Genomic DNA, 13,369 nt, shown 5'->3' with positions numbered 1-13,369 from the left:
GCAAAGCATGCATGTCTGACTCTGTCACCTCTCTGTGTGACTGCTTAAGTCGTGCCGCAACTGTGTGCACAACAAGCTCACTACTCTGCACTCCATGCAAAGCACCCTGCAAACCATGAGCAAAAGAGACTGTCCGGGTCTCTCGCTCTCTGCATGGCTGTAACAAGATTGAGACTTGACCATCTCGCACCAGTACTACGTACAATGGGTACCATGTGCCAACTGTAGCACCTCTCGCAATCACTAGCGAACCCAAATGCAACGCAAAAGATCGCTCAAGCAGCGATACCCGACATCCACTATCCCTGAGCTGACCAACGGAGATCAAACTCATCGTCAAATCTGGCACATGACGCACATCTCTGAGCACGTACGATGCACCGCTCGGTAATGACAGTCTCACATCTCCTGAACCAGCAATCTCATGCAATGACCCATCTGCCAATCGCACACTACCATGCACTCTGCTAGAATAGCTACTGAACCAGTCATGATACGGAGTGACATGAAAAGTAGCGTCCCTGTCTAGCACCCACTGCAAAAGAAGTGCACTATCTTCAGACGTCAAAAAATCAAGAGTAATACATGAAGCAAATGTGACCTCATTGTCACTAGGATACTCAGACAATGTATCTGATCCTGCAACTGTCAAGTAAACGGAGCCTATAACATCTACTGCATCCTTGAGACTAGCATGTCTCCTATGCTGTCTCATACGATGAAAGCATCGCCGTCTAATGTGCCTTGTGTGACCACAATGCCAACATCTCAAGTGTCGACACGAATGAGAACACCGTCTCTCATGAGTCATTGTCCTAGACTCGAAAGTCTCACACATATTGACTACTATAAGTGAATGTCAAAAATAACCAAGAGTTGTAACTCTAGGTACAGTAGCAATGAAATGCACTCAACTAATCCACAAGAAGCAACCTGCAACCAGAAAATTCTCTCCGAAAAAGAGCTCACGAGCACCTACAATGCTCATGCGAATCCACGCATAAAATCTCTCGCAATAGTGTAACCACACTGTGCTCCACAAATGGCAATGATGCAAATCCCAAATGCCAAGTGTACGAGGCTCCTGTAGAGTAAACCAAGCTCCTGTATGGCTATAAAATATGGCTGCAAATTAGCCCCAAAACAGCCCCAAAATTCAGCTTTTAAACAGCTACATAAACAAGTCACAAACGTGTCCCAGATCAGCCTACAACTGAGCCATACATGGACACCTGCAAAGAGGAAACAATGGCTGAAAATTCAGCGCCCAAATAAGCCCTCAAACCTACCTGTAAACTTGTAAACCTGTAGAGCTGAAACCTGTTGAAAAACCTCAAGCCATTAGTGCTTGAATCCGGCTACCTAGCTTGTAGCCACACAAGCATACATCACAATATTCACTCTTGTGAGTGTGCCAAGATAATTGTACGACTGTAAACCTTGAGCTAATCACCAAGCCCACACTATGCAGTATCGATGCATACACATGCACAAATCTCCCACCTGTAGAGAACACCGCACGCAAATGCTGAGTGCAACCCGCAATCTCTACCTAGATCTCATAAATGATGCGCATAAAACTCCTGGGAAAATTTTGCCGGAGTTTCGATGCACAATGGCTATCAACACAAAATAACCATTGTCCTGCAAGCTCAATACAATGAGCAATCAATGCGCATGAAACTACACTCAACATACATGCATAAGCTCTGCAAACCTGTGTCCAACAAATGCTCACAAAGAGTACCACATGTGACCATACATGTCATCCACAACCACCTCTGCACTTGCTCACAAGATCTACTGCTCACCACATAAGCATACATAGAGCATTACCCGCTCAAAGACCATGTATGCAAGCCACAACACTGCAGAAGAACCACTCAACTACAACTGGCAACACCTGTGGGAGTACTAGACTCAACCTGTACCTGGGAGTCAAACCCGATCTTGTAACACCTCATATGTGCCTGCTACCTACAGTGTGCACGGGTAAGCTGTCTGCAGCAAAGAAAACAACAGAGCCCAAAACTGTCCTAAAAAACAGTCTCTGTGTTTTTAATTTCAGACCCACTTACACTCCAAATCAGAAAATGATTCCTTCTACAAAGTCGTAGAGCTTGAAGCCAGCTCCATTTTGAATAATTTTTTTTTGAAATCGGAGCTTTGTAGCTCAAGTTATGAGCAAAACAGTGGACTGCTGTCAAAACTGTCAAAAACTGAACGATTTTCTTCTGTGCTTCTTTGAGCTCATAGAAAGGCTCAAACTCACTTCCCACCTCGATGCGTGAGTTGAATGCATCAATCTCACAATGCTTCCATGTCTATGGAAGCTCCAAGCTCCAATTTGTCGCCGATGTAGCCGTTGCAAAGCTTGCCGAGAAGAGGGAAAATGCTGTACACAGTGGGCTGATCTGTAGAGGAACTGTGGACTGATTTGTGAGCACTAGGAAGCTCCTGAGAGCTCTTCTGCAAGCCTCTATATGGCTGCCCACAAGCCTCCTCTATTTCTTTGCTCAGATCTGTGACCACTCCGCCATAGCCGACGAGTTCATCGCAAAGCCGTCCATCTACGCTCTCACACCTGTCGCTCTATTACCAATTGAAGGGGATCAGAGAGCACCACAGACAAAGAGTGAGAGAGAGAAGGAGACAAACGACACACAGATATGGGTGGGGAGACTCAAAGAGTGAGCAGCCCCCTATACACTTATGCTATGTATAAGGTATACAAGTCAGTGGGCGCCCAGACATTGGGTGGCCGGGCAAGGCACAGGCGCCTATACCCCAACAAGAAGGAATGACCATGAGAGCAAGGGATAGGAAAACAGACGAAACCTTTACCAAAGAGACAGCCGTGGCTACCTTCGCCGATTAAATTCACAAACAAGTGGAAGAGCCAGCCCGCTTGTACCACAAACACTTCCATTTTTTGGCAAAAAGGCCACCAAGGTACACTACACCAAATCACGCCGTTGCCACCACATTCACTCAAGATCTCAAGTCAACAACAAGGCAACCAGTGGACCATGCCCAGTACGTCATGACCACTTTGAAGGGCACCAAGAAAGAAGGCAAAATCACTTACTTGGGTGCGCCAGAATTCTTGACAAGGATAGCATACCATGCCATTGGTATGGCTGACAATTTACCACCTACTCCTGATCAAAATACATGAATATTGGTAGCACAACCCTCTCCAAGGACTACAAGGTCAAGAAAGAGATCGTATAAATCCGATGAAGAATTAGCTGACGGCTCGTCGGAAAGGCACAACAATGAGAGCTCTGATAATGAGGAAAAGAGAGCTCGTAGAGAAGAAATGAAAAGAAAAGCTGTGGTCGCCCACCAAGAAGAGCCCACACAAAAACAAGCACACTTTGAAAGAGAGAAACATGCCTACCAACGCAGTAGACAAGCACAAGGAAAAGACCCCGAGAAATGGGTGCCTACTGAACTTAAAGGCCCAAGGATGAAGCATCATACAAGAAAAGAGGGTGAAGATTCGACAGAGAGATTGGAAAAAATGTACCAAGAAGCTGAAGGAAGCAAAAGAAGGGGCTAAGAAAGCCAAAGAGGTGGAGGAACAAAGACAAGCCGCGGAGACGGCTAGAAAAGAAGCACAAGAATAAAGTTACGGATCTCCCAAACCCACCTCACCGCCTACCGAACAATAGAAACACCCCATGCCAAGCCCACCACCATCACCTGAGAAAGAGAGAACCAATGAATCTGAGTCCAACAAAGAAACATGATCTGCACAAGAGGCTGACTAGCACGAGAAGAAAAAAGAGAAAGAAGTAGAGCCTGAACAAGAGGAGCCGAAGCTACTCAAAAGCTTGAAGAGAAAAAGGGAAGTAGAATCTGCACAAGAGGCTGATAAAGAAGCAGAGCCAGAAAAAGAGGCTACCACTACACAAGAGAAATAAACCAAGACAGAGAAGGAAGTGAGTCCGGCACCAGAAGAGACAACAAGATTTGTGCCAGCACCCTCTACTTCCAAAGCCAAAAACCGTCGAGGCAACAAGGCCTCAGGATGACAAAGAGAAAGACCAACCCTCTACCTCCATGCAAGAAGAACCAGTAGCTACGACGCATCAGAAAGACACACATGAGGCTGTAGGCACATCTCAGCTGGCAAGACAAGAGGATTGACAGTCAAACGACGAGGTTATATTACAAGTAAAAAATATGCAAGACATGACGGAGAGACTCCCTTCAACAGCACTAAACCACAGCACGAAGGCCAAAGAGCTTGAGATGGTGATCGACGCGCTCCAAGGAGAGTTAGAAGACATGATGACTATCATCACCGATCTTCAGAAGCAAGTGCAGGAGATGAAGGCAGAAGTTGAACAACATCAGCTAGCTAGAGATAGAAAACAAAAAGAAATGGAGAAGTTAGGTGATCTGCTCACCAAATTATCCGATGCCTGCAAAGCAAAACACGAATAGCTGACAGAAGTGACAAATGAACTTCTTACGACATCCCTGTCATCTCAGAAAATTCAAGTGCAATCGGATGTTGCAAATGCCTCATTACAATACTCTGAACAATGAATCAATGATCATGCAATCTTCTTACAACAAATAAGAGAATATCCAGCCGTGGCCTCGATCAAAGGGACTGATGAAGTGTACAAGGCACTAGAAAAGAAAAACAAAGACCTTGAGCTAGAATTAAAGTTGGAATAATCACAGCACAGGGACCTGGCATTGATTCGGGTTCAGAGAGAAGAAGAGATCCTCAAAGAAATAGCTGAGCTCAAGAGAGTTAACCAGCTCGTCAGAGATGGAAAGCCGGATACGCAGGAAGAGGCAGGCACTTCAGAGCCGCCACAAATAGACATACCCTCGGTCTCATTTGCTGAGTTGGAAACACAGTCCACAACAGAGCCGAGTGGTGATGAGGATTTTCAGATTAACATCACAGATGCAGACACAGTGCCAATGGTCCAGCTGTCAAAAGCTGGAGAAGATGCACTGAAAGAGAAGATCACCCAAGAGGTGGATGAGCAGTGGAAAGCCGCAATGGATTGGGAGTTGAGAGTTCTACACTCTGTCAACGTCACTCAACTCACTCCCAATCAGATCAATGTGCAATGTCAATAGCAATCCCTACCATACCCTCTTATAAAAGTGAAACTACTACAAGTAAAAGAGAGGCTGTACAAAGATATGCAAGAAGATGGTGCAGATAAAGACCACCCAAAGTGGAGGTTAAGCTGGCTGAACAAGAATTCGAGATACCTGATTCTGTTCACAAGAGCACCTGCAGCCCTGCAAAGAGATCCCACAGTTTATCCTGTACCCAAAGTAAGGACATGGTAAGAGCATGAGGCACTGACAAAGAAGAGGCCAACTTGGCTTAACTACCCCAGACTACTAGCTCCAGAGGGAGGAAAAGCAAAAAAGGAATACATGGTAAAAACCCTAATGAGCACCATGTCTTTCTTCAAGAGTCTACCGGATCTCTTCTGCGCCATGTTATATAAGATTTGCAAAATGTTGCTCACATGCATCCAAGTTTTTAATGAGCCTGAGCAAACATGAGCCCCATGGATGTCATTTTTAGAAGGTAACAAAGGATTGTGCTACAATCTGAGTGGGCAACCTTCGGAAGAAGTCCTTTACGGCTTCTATGCCAGATGCATGTTCTTACCATCAAACAATATGTTGGTATTTGAAGAAGCTTTCTACACTGGATTCTTCACATGATATATGAAGATATTTTCACCGGTGATCAACAACCTTACATCCAGATTTGTAGGCTACTCAGCGGTGGAGCTGAAGAATAAAGTGACCATGCAATTTTTGCAAGTGCCAGACAAAGAAATAAATATCAGATACCAAAAGGCACTGTGTCAAGGGACGACACAGGCCCCGAATGTTAGCAGCAGCTAACACGTACATAATTTTTCGGAGTTCTCTTTGTAAAACATTTAATATTTTGATAAATCGAGAATATTGTAACTCCTATTTTCTCGGATAAACTCTGTAATGAATGAGGCGGGGCTACAAGCTTCCAGATTGTATTAGCCAGTCATTTCCCAGCTTTGGTAGAACTCCAGATTATTAGTTTTGATCACCCAAAAACCTTGGCTAAGGTATAAAAGCCAATTTTTGCAAGTTTTTTATAAGTTTTTGGATAAGAAATACACAGCATGAGCTAACGGCGCTTACTCCTCTCCTTCTCACATTTCCTACTCCCTCCCCGGTTGTCACATTGCGATTGCGTTTGTTGCATTGCAACCACAGGTAAGAGCTCTACGCATTGACGCAAACACATCACCGTATCTTGTAGCTTTTGGCATCGCCGAGACCCGCGATCTAATTTCATCATAACTAGAAATTTACACTTTTAAATAAAAAACTAAGCATAGGCAGGGTATTGGGGGATCATTGCTGGTCATTTAGATGCATTATGGGTCGAAAATGAATAGGTCAAAAATTCACTGCTGTTAATAATCGCGATTTTGAAACTTGACCTAAATAAGCATGTGTACTTAGGTCTTATAAAATTGTCCTAGAAGTTTCATTACATTTGGATGTCATCTGATGCTGTAATGGATGTGATTTGTTTGCCGATGAGCGATTGGCTTTTGGTGATTTCAGCACTTGAGTGTAGCTTGAGTCAGATGCGAGTTGTTAGTTGTTTTTTGAGAGATTGAAAACCTCTTCTAGCCTCTATGTACTAGTCGAGTCAGCTTCATCCCATGGTTTGACAAATTAATCGTGATTCTGGCTAATACTGCAATAAGATAGGATGATGAAGTTAGACATGCATCCCACATTGAGAAAAACAAGGAAGGATATTCAAGCAAAGCCAAACAAATAGGACAAGGAGCCAACCATGACACGAATTGAGCGGAAAAAGAAATATCAAGAGTTGAAAAAAGCTCTAAAGGAGATATATACTATCGAAATGGAAACCATATAAGAGGATAGTAAAGATGTAATGAGTGTTCCATCCCATTACAAAAAATATACTCTCCAAGACAGAAAATCATAGTAGAACAACTTGTTAGAGAACTACAAAAACAAGGCGAGTCCTACGAAGGGCCTGCAAACGTAAAAAGATAGACTTGGCTGAACAAGGGGAAGAACCTAGGCCTGCCTACATTGCAAATGACCTAACAGAAGATGAAGAAGAGCTTTTACGAAGCTTACTAAAAGAATACCGAGATATGTTTGCTTGGTCTTACAAGGATTTCAAGGGTGTTGAACCAGAAATCTGTCAACGTACCATACCCATGAGAGATGATGTGAAACCAAGTAGACAAAGGCCATGCACATATAATGAAACATTTGCCAGGAAAATCAAAGAAGATATTGAGAAACTAAAGGAAGCCGAATTCATTTATGACATTGAATACACACATTGGGTGTCTCCAATTGTTGTAGTACCCAAGAAGAATGGAAAATTACGAGTGTGTGTCAATCTCAAAAAAGTAAATGCAACTACCATTAGAGACAACTTTCTTCTTCCAATCACTGAGCATGTGTTAGAACAAGTTGTAGGAAAAGAAGCTTACAACTTCTTAGATGGCTTTTCGGGATACAATCAACTTTTGGTTGACCCAAAGGATCAACATAAAACTGCTTTTGCAACGGAATGGGGTATTTTTGCCTATCGGGTTATGCCTTTTGGGCTAACTAATGCTCCTGCCACCTTCCAAAGATTGATGAGAAATGATTTTAAAGAATATCTAAGAAAATTCCTGAAAGTATATATGAATGATATATGCATACATTCATCAATCCGTACTGATCATTTTGAACACCTCAGAAAGGTATTTAAAAAATGTAGACTTCATAGGATTTCCTTAAATCTTGAAAGCGCACATTCATGGGTAGACAAGGAGAAATTATTGGACATATAGTGTCTAAAAATGGCATAGCTACTGATATGGATAAAATTCATGTTATTGTTGATTTTCCTAGATCAACAACAATCAAGGGGGTTCCAAGCCTTCATGGGGCATTGTGGATATTACAGGCGGTTCATTTACATGTACGCTTTAATTGCAAAACCCATGTATAGCTTGATTACACACTTTGAGTGGACTAAAGCATGTGAAGAATCCTTCATGGAGCTTAAACAAGCTCTCACTTTAGCTCCAATATTGAAAGCACGATATTGGGATAAGATATTCCACATACATGTAGATGCTTCCAATTTTGCCATAGCTTGTATACTAGCTCAACCAAGAGACGTGAAAATTGATTTTCCTATTTCTTATGCTAGTCGACAATTGAACATGGGAGAAAAGAACTATACCACTGCTAGGAGTTTTTTGGAAGAAGTGATTGCACATATATACATACACATGCATGGTGCATCAAATAAAGGATTGCCCATTTTACAGAGCATTAGGAAAAATATGGACTCTCCTTGGGCCTTTTTGATTAGTGAAGGCTTAAGGGAGAACCAATGAGAAGGCTCTTGGGATATCACCTAGAGGGGGAGGAATGGTAGGGGTGCAGCCTAATTGTCTCCCTCTTCAATGCTTGGTTCTTAGAGAGAGGTGGGAGGTAGGCTAGGAAGGGGGGGGGGGGGGGGGTAAATAGGAGGAGAGAGGTGTCATAAAAGAGGGAAGGACCCCCCAAAAAAAATGCACATGCTTAAAAACCCAAAAAATTGAAAATTTTTCAAAAGTTCCAAAGCTGACCCATTTGCCTCCAAAACTGCCTCAAAACATAAACTAACTTAAAAAAGTCAATTTTCCCCCCCAAAATCCACTTTTCTCTCTCTCCCTCATTACTTTTCTCTCCCACACTCTCCCTCTTCTCCCTCCTCCCATTCTCTCTCTACAGTCAAGGCAGCCATAGCCAAAAGCTTTCCACCACTCTCTTCCTCTCTCTCCATAGCTCCCCCTTCTCTCACACCTCCATCAACCCTCTACAGTCCCACACTCCATAGCCCACAGCTCCACTATCCTCTCTACCTCTCACTCCTCTCTTTCTCTATCTCCACTGTCAAAGCCACCATAGCCACCATAGGCAGCTCACCTCACCCTCCCCTCAGCTGCTCATTCTCTCTCCACAGTACTCAACTCTTTCAAATCCCTTCCTAAGCCCAACTTCCCAAGCATGTCCACGCATAGACGGCCCAAACCAAAGATAGAGGAGATTGTGTTGCACAACACAAAAGACTCAGAGGGGGTATGGATCCCACAAGTGTTCAAGAAGGGTGCATGGATCTACATGCAACCGTCACGTGCTGGACCTCATCGCGTACGGTGTCGAGGCGTATAGGAACGTCATTGGAAGGGCCGGCTATTGACATTCAAAGAAACAAAGTCCGGAATGGTGGCCATCGTGAAACACGTTTACAGTGCAGTTGAGCTCCACCTCAAGAGAGCTTCTACTCAATTTGCACCTCATTGTAAGTTTTCATGGTTTAGCTATCCCATGCATATGTCATGTTTACATTTATGTGATCATTATGTTTAACTAAGGACATTTGTAAAGATGTTTTTCCATCCAGCTTAGTTGAGGAGCAGCCGCTTGAGTGCCTCTCAGGCACGTTCATGGTTATGCATGCTCACATTGGGGAGCTTATGTTTCCTAATGTTTCATTGAAAAAACTTACCGAGCAGCAAATATTCATGTACTCCCACAAGTACACGGTGCCGAAGTCAAGCCAAAGCTATGGTAGGTTAGAAGCCGTGGAGACACCCTCATTGCAGAGTGCAGAATGGCCAACTCCAGACCATTGGGCTTTGCTTTCTTTCAAGCGCAAGGTGCTGCAAGATTTCCAAGGGTCCCTAAAGTTTGGTAAGGCAACCAGATCGGTGGGTCTCAGTTGGCATTGTCCCATTCATTTGTTTGTGCATGCATTCCGCTCTTTACCGATTGTAGAAACACCAACAATGTTTGTTTGCAAAGAAGTTGACATAGATGCAATGGACACCATTCTAGGTGTCAATTGGGGCTATGTTGACGGTTTGCATGATGGTGACCGTTATAAGTGCAATGTGTCCCCCACACAGCTTTGCCTTCGGTATTTGAAAGCAAGGTGCACCTTGTATGCACGGTTTAGCTATGAGAGGTGGATGCACAAACGTGGCAAATGGATACCCTTGCAGCTGACAGCCGAAGAGATTCAATCCTTTGAAATTCGTGTCCGCATGCCCAATAACGAGGTGGAGGTGGTTGCAGTGAATCCGCATTGGACTCTTGCCAATCTTTGGGAACACTTTGTCATAATGGGATTCGAGGATGTCGGTAATGCAAGTTTCAAACTAGAACAACGCAAGGTCTGCTTTGTGCTTCCTTAGCTACCTTTTCTTATTTTCTGTGGGTTTTTGTATTTTGATTGCCCATTTTTGGTTGTATAGATTGGAAGGCGGATGGAGGCCACTATGCTTGTTTACAAAGATTGGGCTACAGACGAAATCATCTTGTCTAAGTGAATTGGCTTGTAACTTTAATCGTTTATATATTGGATATTTTATTAAGGATTTTGAAAAGTTTTAAGGTGTTGTACTTGATTTTGTACTTGAGTTTTAAGGTGGTGTAAATTTATTTTTTAAATCCATATTTTTTATTTTTTTCGAGATAGAATATGTCTATATAAGGAGGACCACTTCCTCATTTCACCATTTTCATCCCAGCATTGCAGAGAGACCTAGCATACCCAATCACGCAAAGAGAAGACATGGCTGCTACTAGTGCTTTAGATGCATCCCTTACTGAGGTTGGGCATGCAAATCGCCCTGAGCTTCAAGCATTTTTCACAACCCAACCCGATTTGGAAACCACCTTGACCCTCCACTCTCAATCTCTTGAGCACATTACTTCATACATTTCCACGTGCATGGGGAGATTCATTGTTGAGTTACCAAACTGACCAGGGAAATGGGTCCCTGAAGGCCTTCTCCACCACATCTACCAAGGGGACAGGCCATTTCATCAGCGGCTTGCACGCTTTGCCACCATAGCACAACCCGCCGGACAATATGTGCGGCTTAAAGCTGATGATGTGCGAGCAATGTGTAAGGGAAGGATCGGAAACACTTTTTTCTCTGTTCAGGCCATAATGATCTTCCTCCTTCACGAGTGCCCAACAGGCCCTGACGTAGTGCTACATCACTTGCAGATCGGCGGGGTATTGGCTGATGTGAAGGACCCCAAGCCCGCGGCCATTGACTCATCCGCAGAGGAGAGGACGCTTGCCTTGACCTACCCTGTAGGGATTCAAGGCCTCTTGGAGGCCTCTCCATCAGTCGGTTCATCCTCGGGACCGGCAGAAGGAACCACCACTCGGGATGCCATCCCTGAGGTAGAGATTACCCGCTTCTCCTCCATTGTGGTGGGTGGGGAGGAGTTTGTGTTTATGCACGATTTGGAGAAATCCTTTGAGCTTCGCATGGATGAGTGTTTCGCCATCCTCGATGCCCATGGAAAGTTTGAGCTTGATACCACCACCTCCCATGACGATGATCTCCTACTGCCCATGGGGAATACTTTGGCAGACACAGTAGCGCTCGCACAAGCCGAGGTGGCAGCGGCCGAGCAGGCCAAGGTCTCTGAGGAGGAGTTTGTGGCCGTGCAAGCCATGTGTTTGGCTAAACGCGCAAGAGTGGATTCACCACCACCTGTTGCAACACCTGTTTTGCTTGATCCAAAGGGAAAGTCAAGCGTGGATCTTTACTTGCACCAGGATGCCGATGAGGAGGATCGTAGACAAGAGGTATAGATGATCACTTACATTTGATTGTTACAAATGATTTTGTTAATGTTATATCATAATTCTGTGCCATATCTCAGAAAACCTGTGTTCTGCAGGATGTTTTGGAGGTTGACGCCTGGGCGCAACGGTCAGGGGGGAGGAGGACGCCGTTCGGACCTCAAGCGGCACTTGCTCACTACCTCGGCACACTTCCCACTGGTGTCATGGTGTTTGTCCATGCCGACTACTCTCCCAATAGTCGCTACAACATTTTTGCTCTCCATTCACTCTCCAAGGCGTTGTGTTTAACAACACTTGCCCAAACGGCCAACCTTGTAGTGCTTGTAAAGAAAGATTTCGCAATATCCACTTTCGGTGTAAACTTTCGCGGGCGCCTTATTGCCCATGTCGGCATGAACCAAGCTGTAGGGGTTAATGACACCCAAGAAATCATAACCACTTTACTTAACAGGGAGCCACCCCAAAAGGCCAAGCGCCAGAAAATTGTAATTAGAAAGATCCTAAATCAAAAGCCGGATATCATGTAAAGCATTGACTTCTTTAATGAAACTACTTTTTGCTGTCTATGACTCTCTTTCTTGCAAGGTTTTGAATTTCTTATATGTTGGTCTTCCATTGTGTATGAGAAGCACCATAATTTTTGCTATGACTACTAAAGGGTTTGGCAGGCATTAAAATTAAAAAAATGTATACTTTGTTATTTCTAGGCTTCCAAAGTTATGTATGTGCCTAGTAAAGGGCTTGGAAGTGCCTAAACAATGCTGACACAAGGGCGCGCATTAGGGCTTTCCATCAGCAGATGAAGTGTGCAAATGCGCGCCCTTGTGGCAGATGAATTTGGACACATCTAAGAGCATACCCAAGTACAAAACAGAGTTTCAAGGCATTAATACCCAGTTGCAAAAGAGAAACACATGGATACCCAGGTAACCTAAAGCCCATCTTGCCTCAGATACCTAAAGATGTATTAACAAACCACAAAACTGTGGCAATATCTAAATCCTTCTTGGAGAATAGGAGCATATCCAGTTACAAAACAGAGTGAGAAGACAATAATACCCAGCTGCAAATTAGGAAGACATGGATACCCAGGTAACCTTAAGCCCATCTTGCCCCAGATACCTAAAGTTGTATTAACAAACCACAAGAGTAAACTTTGTGGCAATATCTAAGCCCTTTCTGGAGTTTAGGACTGACATGGACTAAGGGGGGATGAATTCCAGCAGCATCTATGCTAATTGAAGCATTCAAGCAAAAAAAACATACTTATTGCTTGTCAAAATTGTCTGGAAACCACTGGAGAGTGTCAGCAAAGCACTAGGAGAGGCTGCCACAAGGACGCGCATTATGTCCATCCATAGGCCTCTGGATGCGCCAAATGCGCGCCCTTGTGGCAGCCAACTTGGGGGCATTCCAAGCCATTTTGAACACTTTGTAGATGTTTTCGCCATGCAATAGTGAGTCACATAGCATGTATACATCAGGAAGTGCCTGCCCCACTTAGCCAAGGTGCTAAACGTAGGCAATTTTTCACAATAACAAGCTAATGGCTACGTACATACAATAGAAGGTAGACAAAACTTGAACCACTGCTACGTTGCATGGTGCAGAATTAAAACAATACATTGCGCACTGGGGTATACAATAAAAGATGCTTATATTCAAATTCTT

The sequence above is a fragment of the Adiantum capillus-veneris genome, chromosome 21, assembly GCF_014529385.1.
Source record: "Adiantum capillus-veneris isolate H3 chromosome 21, ASM1452938v2, whole genome shotgun sequence".
NCBI classification, from domain to species: domain Eukaryota; kingdom Viridiplantae; phylum Streptophyta; class Polypodiopsida; order Polypodiales; family Pteridaceae; genus Adiantum; species Adiantum capillus-veneris.
Note: the sequence above shows the minus strand (reverse complement) of the source record.